At 43.9% G+C, this 21,867-nt stretch overlaps 1 protein-coding gene across 4 annotated transcripts in view; it reads left to right on the top strand.

Annotated features, from left to right (window-relative positions):
* The window catches only part of LOC147031194 (uncharacterized), a 91,576-nt gene that overhangs the window by 42,441 nt on the left and 27,268 nt on the right, over positions 1-21,867 (top strand). For 2 of the 4 annotated variants that reach the window (XM_085876027.1, XM_085876028.1), the window contains exon 3: positions 10,321-10,433. The gene's annotated coding sequence lies outside the window, so the exon portion shown is untranslated. Of the gene's footprint in view, positions 1-10,320; positions 13,069-21,867 lie in introns of those variants that run through there. The other 2 variants (XM_085876030.1, XM_085876025.1) reach the window with 1 other exon arrangement.

Raw genomic sequence — 21,867 nt, 5'->3', positions numbered from 1 at the left:
GAACATCAAGAGTTGGTTTCAAAAGTTGTAAAACAACAGGAAGACTTAAAGAAGAAACGCAGACAGAAAAGAACGGGCGAAGAAGCATTTGAAAGAAAACAAGAGAAATTTTTTAAACCACTTTTAAAAACTTCCCAAGATAAAATTATGGATGTTTCCACAGTTCCCACAATAGAATATACTCCTAAAAAACTTCAAATATTAAAAGATTTTGATCAAATGATGGAGGAAGAATTAGAGCATACAGGAGAATTAGAATATGATGATGAAGGTTTATTTCAACAACTGGAAGAGATTAATCGACCCTCTGATTATATTGTGAATGCTCTTCAAAACAATGAATATTCACCGGAATCAAAAACCAAAGCAGGACTCATTCCAACAGAACAACCAGCAATATTTCATCTTGTTAAAGAAAAGGTATTGAAATTTAATGATGAATTAAGGTTCTTGCGTTCTGCTCAACCTCCTGTTAAAGGAACTCTGAGACTCATGTTTCTTCTCACAAAAAATGGGAGACGAGCTTCAACTGCAAGGGGTGAATCAAAGTATCTTGATAAACCATTGGATATGAAAAACAATGACGATAGAGAACATGTTGATCTGCTGAACACTCTGAATTATAGGGTTAGTCTTTCTGGTAAAAGTAGGAAGAATGAGAAGGAGAAACACATTATTCAGGCTTTAAGTATCCTTGGTTCAGGTGTTGGTTTTCTTCCAAATGACCTATCACAATTCGTTAATAGACTGTTATTGTTGTTAGGTAGTAAGAAGGCTGGAAATAACAATTGTTTTAATGAAGCATCACCATTTTAGGCCAGTTGATGAACATGAAAATAATTAATTAATATCAATATAAAGACATTTTATCTCATATTAAAGAAGATGAGAAGCACAATCCTGAGTTTTAATTTCACAACAAGCGACCAGACATCTTCATTCCCATACCCATGACAACTTGACCCAACAAAAGAATATGAGGCATCTCTATTGTCCATGGAAACTTATAATACCGTATTTAATATAACTGAGAAAAATGACAAGTTTAGTTATAATCCGGAAGGTGGAGACAAAATGATAACAGTTTCACCAGGAGCATATGAGATTTCTCAAATATCTTCCGAAATTGTTCGTGTTATGAAAGAACAGGGTGATGAACCAAAAAATATTTTCATAGATATTCAAAAACCTACTTCAAAATCAACGATTAAACTTAAAAATAACTACAAGGTTGATTTCACAATTGATAATTCATTTAGAGAGTTATTGGGTTTCTCCTCAAAAAAGTTTGAAACTAATGGGACGTTTTACAGTGATAATGTCATTCAAATATCCTCAGGAATAAATTCGGTATTAATTCACTGTGATTTGATTGATGGTGCTTATAATGGTGGAATAAAAACAAATACAATATTTTCATTCAACGCACACTCAACCCCAATTGGTGATAAATTCAATATGGAACAAAAATTTGGTTTATCTTCCTGTCAGGAAAAATCATACACAGAGTAAATTTTAGGATAACCGACTAAGATAATCGTATGATTTATTTTGATGGAGAAGTTATATCCATCAGAATTCACCTACGTGAAGTTTTCCAATAAATAAATACGATGGTTATTGTGAGCAAACACGAGTTGGGAAAATATAAAATAATTTCAGGGGATGGGATGTTCCTTTCCCCATACTACAAGGGTGAAGGTATGTATCTTGGTAGAGGATACTATTAGCCTAAGAGACAAAGAGGTGTCGGACATCAATTTAGAGGAGATGGGATAATTGATACTCTAATGGGTATCGCTTCAACTGTTCTTAAACATAAAGACATAATTGGTTCAACTGCTTCTGCTGTGGGAAATATAGCAGGTGCTATAAAGAGTATAAAAGATGCCCAAAAGGAATCTCATAAATTACAAGCATGAAAAGAAATTAAGAAAGGCAAAACTCAGTTGTCTCCCCAAGAATGACAGAAAATAATTCAAATATTTGGGTCAGGGTTTCAAAAGTTTTAACATCTTTTTTCCTAAATAAATACAAGTATGGAAGCAATTGATAGGGTCAATGATTTGAAAGATACTATTATCATCTCAAACTCCACTAAAAAAGAAGATTCTTCAAGGTAAATGCAATAACTGGAACAGACTGGAATGCAAATGGTACAAAAAGTTTTGAAATAAATAATCAACAAACGTATTTGAATCTATTCGAAAGTTTCTTGTTGTGTAAATTTAAATTCACTAAGGCTGTGAATAACACAAACGCTACACTCGTAAATGATTTCTTCTGGAAAATGTTTGATAGTGTTCGTTTGTACATTGAAACACAAGAAGTTGAAGCAGTTGATTATGTCTCTGCTGTATGTCAAATGATGAAATTTACACCATATTCATTCAGTTATAGAATGGGAAAGGGGGCTGTCGAAGGTTTTATTCCTGATATGTCAACGGGAACAAACACAGACCCTGGATATACTCAAAGGAAAGGAATGTGTAATGATCATACAAAAGCAGTTAATAGTTTTCCTGTCAGTTCCTCTTAAAGGTATATTTGGATTTTGTGACCATGATAAAGTTCTGTATGGACTTAAAATTAGATTTCAACTGCAAAGGATTGATAATGAAAATAGATTACTTTTTGGTGTTGGTAGTGCGTTTGGTGATCAGAATAAATTTGTAATTGATGAAATGAGTTGGTATTTTAGTTAATATACTCCTAATCTTAAAACCGAAGAGATGTTGAACAGAAGACTTAACTCAAAGAAACCACTTAGTGTATCATACCTCAAAAGAAGATGTCAACACGTTAAACTAAACCAAACCACTGACACATGGAATTTGGGTGTTCTGGAAGGAAAGCCATGATATCTGTGGATCATTTTTTAAAAAACAGATGGTGATACTGCTACAGATAAGAATAATGCATTGAGTGATAATGCTAAGGTGAAACAACTTCGTGTTTCTCTCGATGGAACATTTTATCCACGAGAGAGATTCGAAATTAATTGGGAAAAAAATGATTTTGCTGAAGCATACAAGTCTTACCAAAAGGTGTGTGAAAGTAATTGAAATAACGAACCTATTTTGGATATGACAGCATTTAAAAGTTTGTATACAATCTATGCGTTTGACCTGAGTGCTCAAAAAGAAACTATAAAGTCGAATTGAGTGGATACTTCCCTATATATTGAAAGAGGAGAGAGTGAAGAAGTTGATACATATTGTTTGCTTTTGGAAGAAACAGAATTACAGATTAATACAGATAATGGTGTTATGATTAGTCTCACGTAATTTTTTGTTGCATAAAGGAGTGGCAAAGTACCAACTGGCGTATATGTTAATCAAATCAATCTTTAGAAACTATCATCTTGTGTTCAAAATCAAAAGCCTTGTACGATTAATGTGAATACAGTTCAGAGAAAAGGAGCAGTAAGAATTGATGTTTTGCTCTTAAGAGAACAGGTTAAAATCTTGAACGATACTGGCTCATTTAAAATTAAAATGACAAAACCAATGTTGAAAAAATATTCACTATGAGAGACGAGTGGAGGATTTCTCCCATTTCTAATTCCTTTATTTGCTGGTTTAAGTGCGGTTTGAGCATTGACGGGTGGTATTTCAACAGCGGTGAAAGCTGCCGACGAAAGGAAGGCTCAACTCCGGGCTCAAAAAGAATTGGAAAGACATAAAGAGTTGGAGAAACAAATTAGTGGAAGTGGTGTAATTAGAGATTTTGCTGAAAAACTTGAAAGTCTGCCTGATAAAGCGAGATTGTTAGTTGGAGATATGCTTTCTTCTATCGCACAAGCAGGTGTAAAATTAACTAAAAGGGGTAATGGATTATATCTTTCTAATAAATAAATGAGCATTGATGAGTGGTTTAAAGAATTTGGAAAGAATACAACATCAAATTTACAACTTGTCAAATATTGTAAGAAATTAAAAATTAATAATGTGGTTATTTGTATGAGAGATGAATTAAAAAACTTGCCTAAACATACAAAGAATATTATTATGAACTTAGAAGATAATAATGGGAACGGTTCTCATTGGGTTTGTATTTTTAATTGTCAAGATAAATATTATTTTGATAGTTTTTGTCTTCCACCACCTGTTGAAGTCATAAAATTCTTACAGAATGGTGTTTATCAAACATTTCAAGTCCAATAATTAAATTCCAAGTGTTGTGGTCAATTATGTCTATATGTGTTATTTCAACTCAACAAAAATAAAAAAATTATGACATTATTTTTAATCTAATATAAATTACTTATGTTGGTAAAGATGTTCTATCTTTGGTGTATCCCAAGAACTGGATATTGATTTATCAAATTATTACACAAAGGCACAGACTGAATGACAAAAATATAGTATAACAAAAAATATTAACATGAAAAATGCTTATAAATGAAAAAATTATCCAAGCCCGACTGACGCGAATGACTTGGTGAGATTAAGCGATTTATCACAATATATATCCTAAAATAAAACGGCCGTGTATTCCAAAGATACAGAAGTGTTGATTTTATCTTCAGGTCATAGAGAATTCACAGTTCCAATTAAAATATTTTTTTCTCAAGAAGGGCGTATCGTTTATATGAGAATAGAACAATGGGGGTATGATATGAATTATCTAGGGTATAATTGGTCATTTAAAATTGACCTAGAAGACCTGGAACAATTAAATCAGTCTTGTAAGGAAGAATATTATCCACTTGGTTTTGAGAATGAGTTTTGTGGAAGCACGATTCGTAAAAAACAAATAAAAAGAATTTAATAAGGGTAAATATAATAATGGTTCTGCCCTAGTTTATATCATGAAAACAGAAAAAAACAGGATTATATATAATAACTAAGGAAATACAAAATGATTTAACTGTGGGAAGATGGGGAGGTGTTTCGTGTCATAATATTATTCTGTCATATATTTCTAATACATAAATGACAGCATGAAGGCTTCAAGAAAATTATCATTTCTGTGTCCAAGCATACCTTTAAGAAAAGGGTATTAGGTATTTTAATAAATATGTTCTACAACATAAGAATGAGGTATTTTCAATGAAAGATTGCCTTTATACTGCTGTTAATAAACTAACAACTTTGGATTTAATTAAAATGTTAAATAATGAAAAAATTATAGTCAAGAAAACGTATGGCTCTTTTAGAAATTCAAAATCAATTTTATTGGTTTCCTGTTGTAAAAAAAATTATTTTGGATACAGGAATAACAAGAAATCCCAATGAATATATGTGTGATATTCTATGGGGTGAAAGTGATTCAAAGATAGTAAGGGACGAGGAAGGAGTTGAAGAGAGAGAAGAGGAGGAAAAGGAGAGGAGCGATCAGGAGGAGAGGGAGAAGAGAGGGAAGGAGAAGAGAGGGAAGGAGGAGAGGGAAGAAAGAGAGAGAATAAATAAATATGAAAATATGGAAACCAGTGACATTTAAAAAAGATTGGAGGTATTACAGAAAATAAATAAATCTCAACGTACCAAGGAGGAAAACAAAGAATTGACAAGTCTATTAGCAATATTTTCGACAAGACTATTGACATCGTTATGAATGACAAGATATTGACTTTAATTAAGGTTTTTCATTTTTTTTCTTTAATAAATGGAGGAGAGAGAGAGTAAAGACGTTTCTAAGGATTCTTTATGTTTTAAAAATTAAGATTGAAATGTGCATGTTGGAAACTAAAAAGGTTTTCGCACTCTGTCGGAATTTTTCTCATAAATAAATGAGTTATTGTCTCAAATGTAAAAAGAAAACTAATACTAAAAATATTTCATATTTTAAAAGTAAAAATAATAGGGTCATACAAAAAGGTAATGTTCGGTGTGTGGTTCAAAAAAGTGTCAATTTATCTCCAAACACAAACGAGGAGGAGATATACAAAAGTTTTTATCAGGAAGTAAATTTATATCGACTAGAATACCAGGGGAATTACATCTACCAGGGTATTCTTTCTGTGGTCCAGGCACAAACTTGGATAAAAGATTAGATGAGGCAGACAATCCTAAACCATGGAGTAAACCCATCAATAGGGTTGATAAAGTGTGCATGAGGCACGATATTGATTTTGGGAATACCACAACGTTGGAAGAAAAGCATGAAGCCGATAGAGAAATGTTGTATAATTTGTCTCTGACACAAAATCCAACCTTGAGAGAAAAAGTTGATCGGTTCATCGTGAAGAAGATGATCAGTGCTAAATTGAAACTTGGACTTATAGGCTCTCATGATGGCTCTAATGGCTCTAAAAAAAACTTTTCGGCTCGAATGATGTCATTAAGACTGAAGAACAATTGGCTGATGACATAAACCAATATTCACAAAGTTTCAGAGAAGGAAGGTTTATTCCAAGGAAGTTGATTTTATCTGGTCCTCTGATTTGATTGAACTCAATAATGATAAGGGGTACAAGTATGCTTTATCCGTTATTGATTTGAGGAGTAGATATACGTGGGTTGTACCTTTGAAAAACAAAACAGGTTGTACTCTTATGTTGGCCTTCCAACAGATATTTAATAAAAGTAAGAGAAAACCTAAAAAATTGTGGACCGATGAGGGTACAGAATTCTACAACAAAACGTTTATGAATTTTCTGAAAAATAACATTATATTATACAGTACCTTTAATGAAGGAAAGGCAGTTCTTATTGAGCGCTTCAATCGCACTTTAAAAGAGAAACTGTATAAAAAATTCACACAACTTGGTTCTCAAAATGGGTGTCTTTAATTCAGGACATTGTTGATAAGTATTGTGACGTCCACGGGACTTGAACAGTCCCGCCAACGTAGAATGAGCCGAAACGATGGAGGCGGTTTATTTATTTATAACCCAAAGATGGCGGTTTTAATCGCTCTACCGCAAACGGGACGAGGAAGGTGGCACGAGTCGCTTTTCACTGAGTTGATAACGTTTATTTCTCTAACCAGAAATAACAAGACTCGGCAAGAAGAGGGATCCGGGGCGATTCGACGGGATGGTGGTGTGGGTTCGGGCATGGGGAAAACACAAACTATTCCAATGGATATACCAATCTCAAACCCTCTAAGGTGCCAGGTACACACACACACACACACACAAAACGTAGCTGGTCCTGGTGGTCAGGCTGGCCCGTGGTGTAAACGTAACAGTCCCTGGATTGGCGTCGGACGAGCTGGCGTTGCGCTCGTCTTGTGCAGGAGACACCGTGGTGCTGTCGACTTCCTGGTGTCGGCCCAAGTCCGCTCACAGCCGCCAGGGAGCCAGTTCTGGCGCCAAGTTGCGAGCAGGAGAGGGAGGCAGGTCCGCCTGCCGTTCGACCCCGTGCTCCGAGCCAGCAGAACCCCAGAGCCAACCAAGGTGAGGCACGAGGCACAGCAAGGCCACGAGACACGATCAAATCCAGGATCGAATCAGCCCAACAAACAGCACGCTCCCAGCACAACAGCCTCCACCAGAACAGTTTTTCTGTCCTGATCTTCTTCCTCTTCACCTTTTCCCCGAACAGAGCCTTTTTATCCTCGAGTCCTCGTCACTTCCAATCGAGCCGTTTATTGGCCCTCCGCCGTCGCCTTCCGCCAATCGTGATCACGGGGCGGAGCCATCCGCAGCACTGTCCTGTGACGTCACGGCAAGCCTCCAGGGAATACCAAAAGGGGTTTACGCAGACACACTTACCCTAACCCGTGTCCCTATCTAATTACGTGACAATTATCATTTCCCCCTTGAAGAAATGGACATTTACTAGACAACTTATCACCACTGAATTGCTACTTATTACATCGAGATCCTGGTAAACTCGAACAGCATGGCATACCTAATTAAACATCCTAATTACCCTTTGAATGCATACCCCCCCTCAAATGTAACAGTATAATGATACGATTAACACCTCAACAAAAATAAAACCAACACAAACATTTTTAAAATTAAAATATGATAAAGAGATTAATGTTAGAAAGCCTAAGTTTAAAGTTGGTGATATAGTAAGAATGTACAGGTGGAAATCTCATTTTGAAAAAGGTTATACTAAACGATGGACAAATGAGATTTTTAAATCGTTGATGTAATAGATACAGTTCCTTAGACTTATAAGGTATATGATTTGGAAGGGGAAGAGATTTTCAGGTACATTTTATTCACAGGAATTACAAAAGACAAAGATTAATTAATTTTTTTTGACTCCGCCCATTTTTGACTCCGCCCACTCAAGATCCACCCACACAAACCCCACCCCACACAAGCCCCACACACAAACCCCACTCCACACAAGCTCCACCCATATTCATCATATTCACATAATTAGTGATTCGTTAAGTAGTTTCCCACACACAACATGTTTATTTAATTAAAAAAATTTGCTCCTCCTATCCACACAAGCTCCACCCATCCATCTATCTACAGAAGCCTCATCCACATAAACCTCATCCACAGAAGCCTCATCCATATAAACCCTTCCCACAGAAGCCCCACCCACATAAACCCCTCCCATATAAACCCCCTGCCCACACAAGCCCCACCTACAGAAGCCCCGCCCACACAAGCCCCACCCACATAAACCCCTCCCACACAAGCCCTGCCCCCCCTCATCCCGCTTGTGCGACCCCACCTTTGACCCACCACCTCCCTTATCCCACTCCCCACCCTTCCCCACACACACATGGGGAGGGGAGGGGTGGGATGAGGGGGTGATGGGTCGTTGGGGGAGCACGCCTACCCCCCTCCCTCCCTCTTCTCTTCATGTCTTTATTCTCTTTTTGTAATTCAAAATCAAATAATTGTAAACAAAACAAATATAATTAATCAAAATTAAAAATATTAAATATTCACTTGCGAGAATGTATAATATTTCCCAGCAATCTTCTTCAGATGTCTTGTGATTTCGAAACTTGGACACCATATTCTGTTTTGAAACAAAAAGTGGATAACAATTAGGGTACATAAAGATAATTACATGGTAATATTAATAAGCCTGATGTTGATTCTAAGTTCAAGCCCCGTTGACCACTGACTGAATTAACACACCTGGAGGCCGACTCAGCCTGTCATCCTTCCGAGGTCAATTAAATGAATTCCAGTGTACTGGTAAGGGTACATTGCATCAGAGGCATAACCGCGTCCCAACTAATGAAACAACCAACAACCATAAGGCCACACTCAAAAGAGAGAGTGATATTAATAATATAATAAAAAAAACAAATAACTAAATAATAATTCAGAAACATTTACCTCCAGAAGATCATGTGTTGTACCAGATTCCTTCAACAGATTATGTTGTGTGATTGAGCTGAAAAAAAAATAATGATGAGTCAAGGACAGAGAGAGATACAGAGAGACAGACAGAGAGATAGACAGAGACGGAGAGAGAGAGACAGAGAGACAAAGAGACAGACAGGGAGAGACAGACAGAAAGACAGAGATAGAGAGAGATATAGAGACAGGCAGAGACAGATAGAGAAATGCACAGACATATATACAGTCAGATTGATCGACAAACATATATATATATATATATATATATATATATATATATATATATATATATATATATATATATATATATATATATATATATATATATATATATATATGTTGTTGTTGTACGTCTTTCGGCTGCTCCCGTTAGGGGTCGCTACAGCGGATCATCCGTTATGATCCGCATACCGATTTGGCATCGGTTTTAAGCCGGATGCCCTTCCTGACGCAACCCTGGTCGCCTCTTACGACACAGGGATAAGGATTGAGTTTCGCCATGATTCTGGGCTGCCGTACACCCTCTCATAGCATGGCCCAGTGCAGAGATCCCGTCCTTAAGCGATCCTCCAACCCAAGCCTCCGAGTAGCCTGATTAGTAGCCTTGGTGAGACTGGTTTCACACGAGAAAGGCATTTTACTGGTCAAACAAAATATTAAGAAGCAGACAGGGAAGCAGAGTAGAGGATAGGTGGGAGATAAAACATTAGATTATAGGTCTTAGTATGAATGTGATTATATACTTTTTGAATAAAAAGAAATGAATATAAAGAAATGAGTATATAAAAAGGCAGTGAGTACATGGGTCTGATAAGCATTAGTCAAAAGAACTCAAACTGCAAATACGTGTCCACTGGGTGAAAGAGAATGACATAATCATGGCAAAAGTTGCAGTGTTATCAACCAGGTCACCTTGTTTTATAGTAAGACATTCCTTTTATCAATATTTAGGTCAAAAGACTCTTGGGTAAAGGGACACATAACTGACAGCCAATTTGACTATAGCATAAAAATTAAATTTATAAAGCACCAGAAATAATTATAATTGAGAGTACATGAATCTCATTATTTTTCTTCCACAGAGCCTCGTGAGTGGAGGAAGCCATTCGGCCGACCACGTGCCTTGTGGTTGCAGCACATTGATCAGCGGTTGCAGCAGTTTTTGCACTGCTCGTGGTTGCAGAAGGTTTTTGATGTACGCTTTTAACGCAAGAACTGCCACTTTATAACTGCTTGCAGTGATCAGCAAATACCAAGACATCCCACTTTGATGCAACCCCACTTTGATCGGATACTTGACCCATTACATCCTCTTTATTCAATTGAATTCAGAATTGGATTAAAAAAAAAATTCAAATCAAAGGGAACACCAAAATAGGCACAGCACTGCATTGGATTAATCAAGAAGAACCCAAAAAGCAAAGATGAAGCCTTCAGGAGGAACCTGGATAGGATTCAGATTTCAGCTGCTACTGTACCTTCAAACCCATCCAGGCACAGCCAAGTGAGCCTCATTAAAAAAAACAAAACAAAAAAAACCCAGATCAAAAAATTAAATTTTTCTGGCTGCAAGATCATGTGTCCGATTAGGTTGAAATTTAAAACATATATTCCCCATCACTATGAGATCATAAATTTTTTTTGTTTCACATTGATTGATGCAGCAGTTCAAGAGAGAGGGAATTAAAAAAATATTTTCCTTCAATCCAATATGGCTGCCAAACCAAGTGACCTTTCAATTATTTGTGAAGACCTTGGTATCACCATGGCTTAGGGAGCATATGTGTGAAGTTTACGCTCGATCTGTCCAGTCATCCTGCAGAAGAGGATTTTTAAAGGTTTTGGGGTAATTCCAATATGGCTGCCAAACCATGTGGTCTATGACGTCATAGGTGTGTAACATTTTGTTCCTCATGGATAGGCGGTCATACGTGTAAAGTTTTGCTTCAATCTGTTTAGTCGTTTTTGAGAAAAGGTTTTTTTTTGGAGAAAATTTGAAGGTTTTTTTTGTTTTTGGTTTTTAATGGCTGCCAAACAACGTGACCGATGACATCATCAATTTTTTTTTTCTGTTTACCAATTTTCGCAAGATGACCCTCAAAATTTTTCATAGTGATCTGATGTCACGTTCTACATATGCAATTATGATGTCATAACTAAGTCACCTATGACATAAAAAATATAGGGGTAATACCCCTGGGTGCCCACCTGGAAGAATAATGATACGGAGGAGTTTGTCAACCTGGGACGGAATCAGCAAAATGTATCAATGAACCAATGTTGTGGCCCTGTTTTTTTTTAATGGCGTAAACAAACTTTTTAAAAAAAAATCACGGGTGATGAACGTTGTGGTCAAGTTTTATCGAAATTGCGTTTGTAGTTTTGTAAAAGAAGGAAAATACATATTTTGGGGGAACCCCCCCCCCCCACCATCAACCCTATCGTAGAACCCTTAGAACCAGATTTTTTTGAATTTCATGAACAAACTTTGGTACATCATGGGTGACCTAAATGACCCCGATGACCCAAAATTCCCCACCCCCCCCCCCTGACCCCGAGGACCCAAATGGCCTTGAGGAAGAAAATGGCCCTGAGGACCCAGAAGACCCCAATGACCCAGAAGTCCCCAAGGACCTTGAGGAACCAAGAGACCCCGAGGACCCAAAAGACCCAGCGGAACGGAAAGACCCCAATGACCCCCCCCCCCAGAAAAACCACTGAAGACCAAAAAGTCCCTTACAGACCACAAAGACCTTGAAGGACCCTGAAGACCAAAAACCAAGAAGACCCAAAAGGCCCTCAAGACACAAAAGACCCTGAGGACCCAAAATAACCTGAGGAACCAAAAGACCCTGAGGACCCAGAGGATCCAAAAGACCCCAAGGATGCAAAGGACTCCGAGGACCCTGACGATCCAGATGACCCTGAGGACCAAAAAAACCCAGAGAACACAAATGACCCCAAGAACGCCAAAAGACCCAGGGGATCCAAAATACTCCGAAGACCTAAAAGACCCCGAAGATCCGCAAAAGACTCAAAAGACCCTGAAGACACAAAATGCCCTCAAGACGCACAAGATACAAAAGACTTTATGACCCAAAAGACCCCAAGGACCAAAAACACCCAAAAGAGCGCAAATACCCAGAAGACCCCGAGGACCCTGAAGACCCAAAATATCCAGAGGGCCCAAAAGGACACAAAAGACCTGGAGGATCCAAATGACCCCAAGGACACAAAAGACTCCAAAGACCCAGGGGATCCAAAAACACAAGGACCCAAAAGACCACGAGGACCCAAACTACCTAGAGGACCCAAAAGACCCAACGGAACAATATGGAACTCATGGAAATTCTGCCCAATATAAAATGTGACTTCAGGTTCCCAACCACCCCCACCCACCCGAACATGAAACAGATTAGTACAGGTATACATGATACCTGTAGCAAGTTACAGATCTGATGTGGCCTGATCTGACAATTGCCAAGGTTGTAGGACCTATACTCATGAAGGAAAACAAACTTTTCCAAGAACAAACGGGAATTTTCCGAGGGGGGGGGGTTCAAACAAAGCCGACATCATTGCAGCAGGTGAAAATACCATGGAAATTTTGTACAAGGGGAAACAGAATGATAAACTTGATGCAATAAGTCATCACCCAGGCAAAAATGCTACAGTTAGAACTGTAGTATGTGAGAGTTGTACTCTCCTTTCCTGTAGTAATTCTCTGCAGACTACTGTACTACATGAATGTTATATTTGCCTATGCAGCGATTCCAGGAACTTGTCACTGTAAGCAAAAAGGCAGCGCACCCCAACTTGTTACCACCAACCTCTGCTGCAGTGAAGCAGCATTCACTTTGTGTATTCCACCAAATGCAGCAGTGGAAAGGAGTTACAATGGACACCGAGAAATGGGGATGGAAAGTGTGCAAGGGAAGAATGGTCCCCATTCCAACTGATTTAAATCCTGCCACACAGCAACTACTGTTGCAACTAGTCAGATGCACGTGCTGGACAGGTTGTGGGACATTCCGCTGCGGATGCTGCGGACAGTTCCGCGAATATCTGCCTTCTTGTTCAGGTTGCAGGGGGATACAAACATTGAGGAACATTTGAGGCAATCTTCCTTGGATGTTTGGGAAACACTATTCCTTCATTGATACACTTTCCCACTGTTTAACCATCCATTTCGTTCCAGAAAACCATTGATAAGTGAGACTTGATCTCCAAATTACATTGAATTGTTGAATTCTTCATGGACCATCATTGAAGATGTCCCCCCCCCCAAAAGGATGGAACACGAATAAACAACCGTAGGTTGGCAACCATTGCGTGGGTTTTGAGAGGCCTTATGGCCTCTCTGTTGTGGACCCCTTTCAGGGAAATGGTGTTTTATGTCATTATTCAGGACTCAGGACAGTAGAGGGAGAATGTAAACAAATGAAGCATACCTGACGTGTGAACCGGGGATCAAAACGTCTTACAATCCATTAATGTTCACATCGAATGGCAAATCGGACACAAGGAATTGATGAACCTTGTACCCATCACGAGGTCACTGTCCTGCACAATGGTTGTACCCATCACGAGGTCACTGCCCTGCACAATGGTTGTACCCATCATGAGGTCACTGTCCTGCACAATGGTTGTACACATCACGAGGTCACTGTCCTGCACAATGGTTGTACCCATCACGAGGTCACTGTCCTGCACAATGGTTGTACACATCACGAGGTCACTGTCCTGCACAATGGTTGTACACATCATGAGGTCATTGCCCTGCACAATGGTTGTACACGTCATGAGGTCATTGCCCTGCACAATGGTTGTACACGTCATGAGGTCACTGCCCTGCACAATGGTTGTACACATCATGAGGTCACTGCCCTGCACAATGGTTGTACACATCATGAGGTCACTGCCCTGCACAATGGTTGTACACATCATGAGGTCACTGCCCTGCACAATGGTTGTACACGTCATGAGGTCACTGTCCTGCACAATGGTTGTACCCATCACGAGGTCACTGCCCTGCACAATGGTTGTACTCATCATGACGTCACTGCCCTGCACAATGAGAAATCCATCCGGTAAAGATGTAACCCCATTGTGACTGCGTTTTACAGGTGTGTGAATTTAATAAGTGCCGTGACCAGGTTAACAGAGTTTTCTTTTGCTAGACAATTTACCGGGCCCGAACAAGCTCCATCACGAGTGCGGTCAAACAGTCACCGTTAATGGACCATGTAAGGACCGTTTACCATGATTAAATATTCGGGTTACTCCTCGTCTTGTAAGCTACCTTTAGCACACCGACTGACTGGTTCCTCACAAAGGGTACACTCCACCTTTGTTCATCCACCACGTGACCACAGGGATACTTTTCACAAGAATTTCTCAAATGCCACTTACAAACCAACACCGGTAGCTGTATTTCATTCCCACCATACGCGATTCCTGAACTCATGGACACATGGACGGTCATTTTGAAGGAGGTAACGTGATCCTGTAACTTCGTTATCTCGTCGTTTGGAATATCGTGTAACAATTGCATGATTGTGTGTGATGTATGTTCATGACCTTTCCAGTAATAAAGGATCTTCACACGCCTTACCCCCTTGGGGGACAGCCTCGGAGTTGCTCGAGAGCGTTCACATCCATCAAGCCGAGCCACCCCCACCTGAAGTGGGGGTTCCAGGGTTGGGTCAGGAACTTGAGACATCTTGGTTATCCCTGTTTTCCTGCGACCTGATGTTGGGAATGCTTTTGAAGGATGTGTATATGTGGCGAGGATGGAAACATGCACACGGACACCATCGAGCAGTACGGATGAAATGGTCACATTCGAGGTAAGGGGATGCATCCGGAGGGAGGACGCCCATCATGCTAACTGGAGACCGGACCTGCTCAATCCTCGTCAATGCACTCACATCATGAGAGTGATGCTCCTGACCGAGTGCCAAGCGGCCTGGCACGGAATGCGTCCATTAAGCTCGCTCTGCTTCATTAGCATCCTCGAGGCAGCATCAAGCCAATGAGTGGGTGGACGTACTCGGGACATCTCAGGGTGTTCACCCAAGGTAGATCGCTTACCCTACTGATCTAACTGACTGTCGACCGTGTTGTCATCTTAACATTGCTTGTTCGTTATTTCACCACCCAACCAGGTAGAGATGGAAGGAAGTGGTCCACAGTGGCTCGAGGTAGAAGGAAGCGGCCCACAGTGGGTCGAGGTGGAAGGAAGCGGCCCACAGTGGGTCGAGGTGGAAGGAAGCGGTCCACAGAGGCTCGAGGTAGAAGGAAGCGGTCCACAGTGGCTCGAGGTAGAAGGAAGCGATCCACAGTGGCTCGAGGTAGAAGGAAGCGGTCCACAGTGGCTCGAGGTAGAAAGAAGCGGTCCACAGTGGCTCGAGGTAGAAGGAAACGGTCCACAGTGGCTCGAGGTAGAAGGAAGCGATCCACAGTGGCTCGAGGTAGAAGGAAGCGGTCCACAGTGGCTCGAGGTAGAAGGAAGCGATCCACAGTGGCTCGAGGTAGAAGGAAGCGGTCCACAGTGGCTCGAGGTAGAAAGAAGCGGTCCACAGTGGCTCGAGGTAGAAGGAAACGGTCCACAGTGGCTCGAGGTAGAAGGAAGCGATCCACAGTGGCTCGAGGTAGAAGGAAGCGGTCCACAGTGGCTAAAGGTAGAAAGAAGCGGTCCACAGTGGCTCGAGGTAGAAGGAAGCGGTCCACAGTGGCTCGAGGTAGAAGGAAGCGATCCACAGTGGCTCGAGGTAGAAGGAAGTGGTCCACAGTGGCTCGAGGTAGAAAGAAGCGGTCCACAGTGGCTCGAGGTAGAAGGAAGTGGCCCACAGTGGGTCGAGGTGGAAGGAAGCGGTCTACAGAGGCTCGAGGTAGAAGGAAGCGGTCCACAGTGGCTCGAGGTAGAAGGAAACGGTCTATAGTGGCTCGAGGTAGAAGGAAGCGGTCCACAGTGGCTTGAGGTAGAAGGAAGCAGTCCACAGTGGCTCGAGGTAGAAGGAAACGGTCCATAGTGGCTCGAGGTAGAAGGAAGCGGTCCACAGTGGCTCGAGGTAGAAGGAAACGGTCCATAGTGGCTCGAGGTAGAAGGAAGCGGTCCACAGTGGCTTGAGGTAGAAGGAAGTGGTCCATAGTGGCTCGAGGTAGAAGGAAGCGGTCCACAGTGGCTCGAGGTAGAAGGAAGCGGTCCACAGTGGCTCGAGGTAGAAGGAAGCGGTCCACAGTGGCTCGAGGTAGAAGGAAGCGGTCCACAGTGGCTCGAGGTAGAAGGAAGCGGTCCACAGTGGCTCGAGGTAGAAGGAAGCGGTCCACAGTGGCTCGAGGTAGAAGGAAGCGGTCCACAGTGGCTTGAGGTAGAAGGAAGCGGTCCACAGTGGCTCGAGGTAGAAGGAAGCGGTCCACAGTGGCTTGAGGTAGAAGGAAGCGGTCCACAGTGGCTCGAGGTAGAAGGAAGCGGTCCACAGTGGCTCGAGGTAGAAGGAAGCGGTCCACAGTGGCAGCCATTTCCACTGTATGGAAAGCACACTGAGCAGTGTTACACATGTGGAGGATTAACAAGGATCCAAACTACCGAGGGGAACCGTGTGGAGGAGTGGGATTCGAGCTTAGGGACGAGTGTGGGTGGGTGTGTGTGTGTGTGTGTGTGTGTGTGTGTGTGTGAAAGGTGCTTGTGTGTGTGTGTGTAAGGTGTGGGTGTACAAGGTGTTTGATTGTGCAAGGTGTGTAAGTGTGTGTGTGTGTGTGTGTGTGTGTAAGGTGTGTGTGCAAGGTGTGTGTGTGTGTGCATGCTACCATTACGGACAGGGTGTTGTGGACACGTACACACGTCGTACAGTCGATAGTTGTCCACGAAGCGAGTTTGCTGCTGCAAGGAACAACGATCCTTCAGAATGTGACAAACAAATTAAATATTTAGTGTGCTTGATAAAGCAGCTTGTTAACCTGTACCTGTTACCTTTTTAACGGCCACACAAGGTGAAGCTTGTTAACCTGTACCTGTTACCTTTTGTACGGCCACACAAGGTGTAGCTTGTTAACCCGTACATGTTACCTTTTGTACGGCCACACAAGGTGTAGCTTGTTAACCCGTACATGTTACCTTTTGAACGGCCACACAAGGTGTGGCTTGTTAACCTGTACCTGTTACCTTTTGAACGGCCACACAAGGTGTAGCTTGTTAACCTGTAACCTTTTGAACGGCCATACAAGGTGGAGCTTGTTAACCTGTACCTGTTACCTTTTGTACGGCCACACAAGGTGTAGCTTGTTAACCTGTACATGTTACCTTTTGAACGGCCACACAAGGTGTAGCTTGTTAACCTGTACATGTTACCTTTTGAACGGCCACACAAGGTGGAGCTTGTTAACCTGTACCTGTTACCTTTTGAACGGCCACACAAGGTGAAGCCTATCGATTGGTCCAGGTGTGCGAATGTAAAGGTAAGCTAACGGACGAGAGAACGCTTGATGTTCGTTCGGAATCCATTATTATCCTGTAGTTTGGGGACGTGGAATGTGTGGAGGAGAGGGAGAGGGACACTGGGTTAATGGGGTCAAAGGAAGCTGGGACACGGTAATTCCCCGTAAACTGGGAAGATCATTTTGAGTGTATTTCCAACTTTTCTTTTTGACCTTGAGTCGCGCGACGCCGTTAACTAACCAGGCATCGTTTGAACGGGACAATTTGCCCGGAATGAAGATGAAGGAGCTGAACACAAATGAGAACACATCCCCGAACCCGCGCTCTATTCATTAAGCCTAATGTTTCCGGGATTTTTTACTCTGCAATCCGCATAATTAAATTAATCTTCCCATCGCCAGCGCCGCCACAATTATACCTCCGTGGGTCAGCAAGTCGCCAAACGTTGGGCGAACACAGCCAATGGTGATTTGCGGCTCGGAGCGCCGTGAGGCCGCCACGTCGTTTGTAACGTTTATGGCCGCCTCCTGCCATCGAATGGGTACTTTATAGTCATGACGGCGGCACGGAACGAGCGGCCGGGGCATTGCGCACCCGCTCCTGCGGCTTTGTGGGTTTTCCCCGATCGCGGCCGAGTCTCGGCACCGTGTCGGTGCGACGTGCGGCACAGCTTGCACGGCGAGCGCCTCAACACCCCGGAGGGTCCCTCTCCCCGACCAGCGCCTCAAGACCCCCAGAGGCTCCCTCTCCCCCAAAGTAGTGGCTCAAGACCCCCGGAGGCTCCCTCTCCCCGACCAGCTCCTCAAGACCCCCAGAGGCTCCCTCTCCCCGACCAGCATCTCAACACCCCCAAAGGCTCCCTCTCCCCCAAACCAGCGTCTCAAGACCCCCGGAGGCTCCCTCTCCCCGACCAGCTCCTCAAGACCCCCAGAGGCTCCCTCTCCCCGACCAGCTCCTCAAGACCCCCAGAGGCTCCCTCTCCCCGACCAGCATCTCAACACCCCCAGAGGCTCCCTCTCCCCCAAACCAGCGTCTCAAGATCCCCAGAGGCTCCCTCTCCCCCAAACCAGCTCAACACCCCCGGAGGATGCCTCTCCCCGACCAGCACCTCAAGACCCCCGGAGGCTCCCTCTCCCCCAAAGCAGTGCCTCAAGACCCCCGGAGGTCCCTCTCCCCGACCAGCGCCTCAAGACCCCCAGAGGCTCCCTCTCCCCGACCAGCATCTCAACACCCCCGGAGGATCCCTCTCCCCAAAACCAGCGCCTCAACACCCCCGGAGGATCCCTCTCCCCAAATCAGCGTCTCAAGCCCCCGGAGACTCCCTCTCCCCGACCAGCATCTCAAGACCCCCGGAGGATCCCTCTCCCCGACCAGCATCTCAAGACCCCCGGAGGATCCCTCTCCCCAAAACCAGCGCCTCAACACCCCCGGAGGATCCCTCTCCCCAAATCAGCGTCTCAAGCCCCCGGAGACTCCCTCTCCCCGACCAGCATCTCAACGCCCCCAGAGGCTCCCTCTCCCCAAAACCAGCGCCTCATCACCCCCGGAGGATCCCTCTCCCCGACCAGCGCCTCAAGACCCCCAGAGGCTCCCTCTCCCCCAAAGTTGTGGCTCAAGACTCCCGGAGGCTCCCTCTCCCCGACCAGCTCCTCAAGACCCCCAGAGGCTCCCTCTCCCCGACCAGCATCTCAACACCCCCAAAGGCTCCCTCTCCCCCAAACCAGCGTCTCAAGATCCCCAGAGGCTCCCTCTCCCCCAAACCAGCTCCTCAACACCCCCGGAGGATGCCTCTCCCCGACCAGCACCTCAAGACCCCTGGAGGCTCCCTCTCCCCCAAAGCAGCGCCTCAAGACCCCCGGAGGATCCCTCTCCCTGACCAGCATCTCAAGGGTCCCTCTCCCCGACCAGCGCCCCAACACCCCCAGAGGCTCTCTCTCCCCCAAACCAGTGTCTCAAGCCCCCCGGAGGATCCCTCTCCCCGACCAGCGCCTCAAGACCCCCAGAGGATCCCTCTCCCCCAAAGTAGTGGCTCAAGACCTCCGGAGGCTCCCTCTCCCCAACCAGCTCCCCACGACCCCCACAGGCTCCCTCTCCCCAACCAGCATCTCAACACCCCCAAAGGCTCCCTCTCCCCCAAACCAGCGTCTCAAGATCCCCAGAAGCTCCCTCTCCCCCAAACTAGCGCCTCAAGACCCCGGAGGGTCCCTCTCCCCGACCAGCGCCTCAAGACCCCCGGAGGCTCTCTCTCCCCGACCCAACCTCAAGATCCCCGGAGGCTCTCTCTACCCGACCAGCGTAACACCCCTGGAGGCTCTCTCTCCCCGACCCAACCTCAAGACCCCCGGAAGCTCCCGCCCTGACGAGCACCTCAAGAACGCCCCCCCCCCCAGAGGGTCCCTCTCCCTGACCAACACTTCAACACCTCCAACCACGGTGGATCCCTCCTCTTTCCCCGCACGACGAGTACCTCAAGACCCCAGGAGGACCCCCCGCCCCTTCACCAGGTTTTTTTTAACACGACCTCCCCGCGAAATGCCCCCCACCAGGCCCGGCCCGTTCGTTGTCTCATCGTCCGTTTCTTGGTGTCATTGTCAGTGACGAAGATGAATTCTTTAAATGAAACGACGTATTGAGTTATGAGAAGCACTTTGGTAATAACCGATGAAGGCAGGTAATTAGGGAACGGATAAATGTATTAACGAGCCGCCGTCATCATTAACCTTTTCATACCTCATTATGCACCTTCAATGTAACCTTGATGATGAATGACGATTCCAATTACTCAACAAACACAAGGAAACCGCAACGCTCGTCGCCTCCCATTGTCCCAATCACGTGACACGATACGACACAAGTTCCCACTTGTTCACATTGTTGCCAAAGTCACGTGGTTCGAACCAAAGCACCAATCGTGTCAATTAATTAATGGTCGTCGCAAACAGAGAAGGAAAATATTTTGTTAATTGATTTTAATTAATTACATTTTGTGTCCAATTTCACTTCCACGGGAACTTCAACCGATGTGGTGTCCTTTGTCTTAGAGACATTCCACGTGAGGTTACACAGACAAGGTTAGGCTAGTCAGACATTCCCCATGAGGTTACACAGACAAGGTTAGGCTAGTCAGACATTCCCCATGAGGTTACACAGACAAGGTTAGGCTCGTCAGACATTCCCCATGAGGTTACACAGACAAGGTTAGGCTCGTCAGACATTCCCCATGAGGTTACACAGACAAGGTTAGGCTAGTCAGACATTCCCCATGAGGTTACACAGACAAGGTGAGGAAAGTCAGACATTCCCCATGAGGTTACACAGACAAGGTTAGGCTAGTCAGACATTCCCCATGAGGTTACACAGACAAGGTTAGGCTCGTCAGACATTCCCCATGAGGTTACACAGACAAGGTTAGGCTAGTCAGACATTCCCCATGAGGTTACACAGACAAGGTGAGGAAAGTCAGACATTCCCCATGAGGTTACACAGACAAGGTGAGGAAAGTCAGACATTCCCCATGAGGTTACACAGACAAGGTGAGGAAAGTCAGACATTCCCCATGAGGTTACACAGACAAGGTTAGGCTAGTCAGACATTCCCCATGAGGTTACACAGACAAGGTGAGGCAAGTCAGACATTCCACGTGAGGTTACACAGACAAGGTGAGGCAAGTCAGACAATCGACGTGAGGTTACACAGACAAGGTTCAGCTACTCAGAAATTCCACGTGAGGTGACACAGACAAGATTACGCTGGTCAGACATTCCACGTGAGGTTACACAGACAAGGTTAGGCTCGTCAGACATTCCACGTGAAATGACACAGACAAGGTTAGGCTCGTCAGACATTCCATGTTAGGTTACAAAGACAACATTAGGCTCGTCAGACATTCCACGTGAGGTTACACAGACATGGTTAGGCAAGTCAGACATTCTCCATGAGGTTACACAGTCAAGGTTAGGCTCGTCAGACATTCCACGTTAGGTTACAAAGACAACATTAGGCTCGTCAGACATTCCACGTTAGGTTACAAAGACAACATTAGGCTCGTCAGACATTCCACGTGAGGTTACACAGACAAGGTGAGGAAAGTCAGACATTCCACGTGAAGTTACACAGACAACATTAGGCTCGTCAGACATTCCATGTTAGGTTACAAAGACAACATTAGGCTCGTCAGACATTCCACGTC

This window comes from Eptatretus burgeri, chromosome 3, assembly GCF_056783735.1.
Source record: "Eptatretus burgeri isolate ZD-2024b chromosome 3, Ebu_testis_v1, whole genome shotgun sequence".
Taxonomy (NCBI): Eukaryota; Metazoa; Chordata; class Myxini; order Myxiniformes; family Myxinidae; genus Eptatretus; species Eptatretus burgeri.
This window is presented reverse-complemented; position numbering and strand designations above follow the sequence as displayed.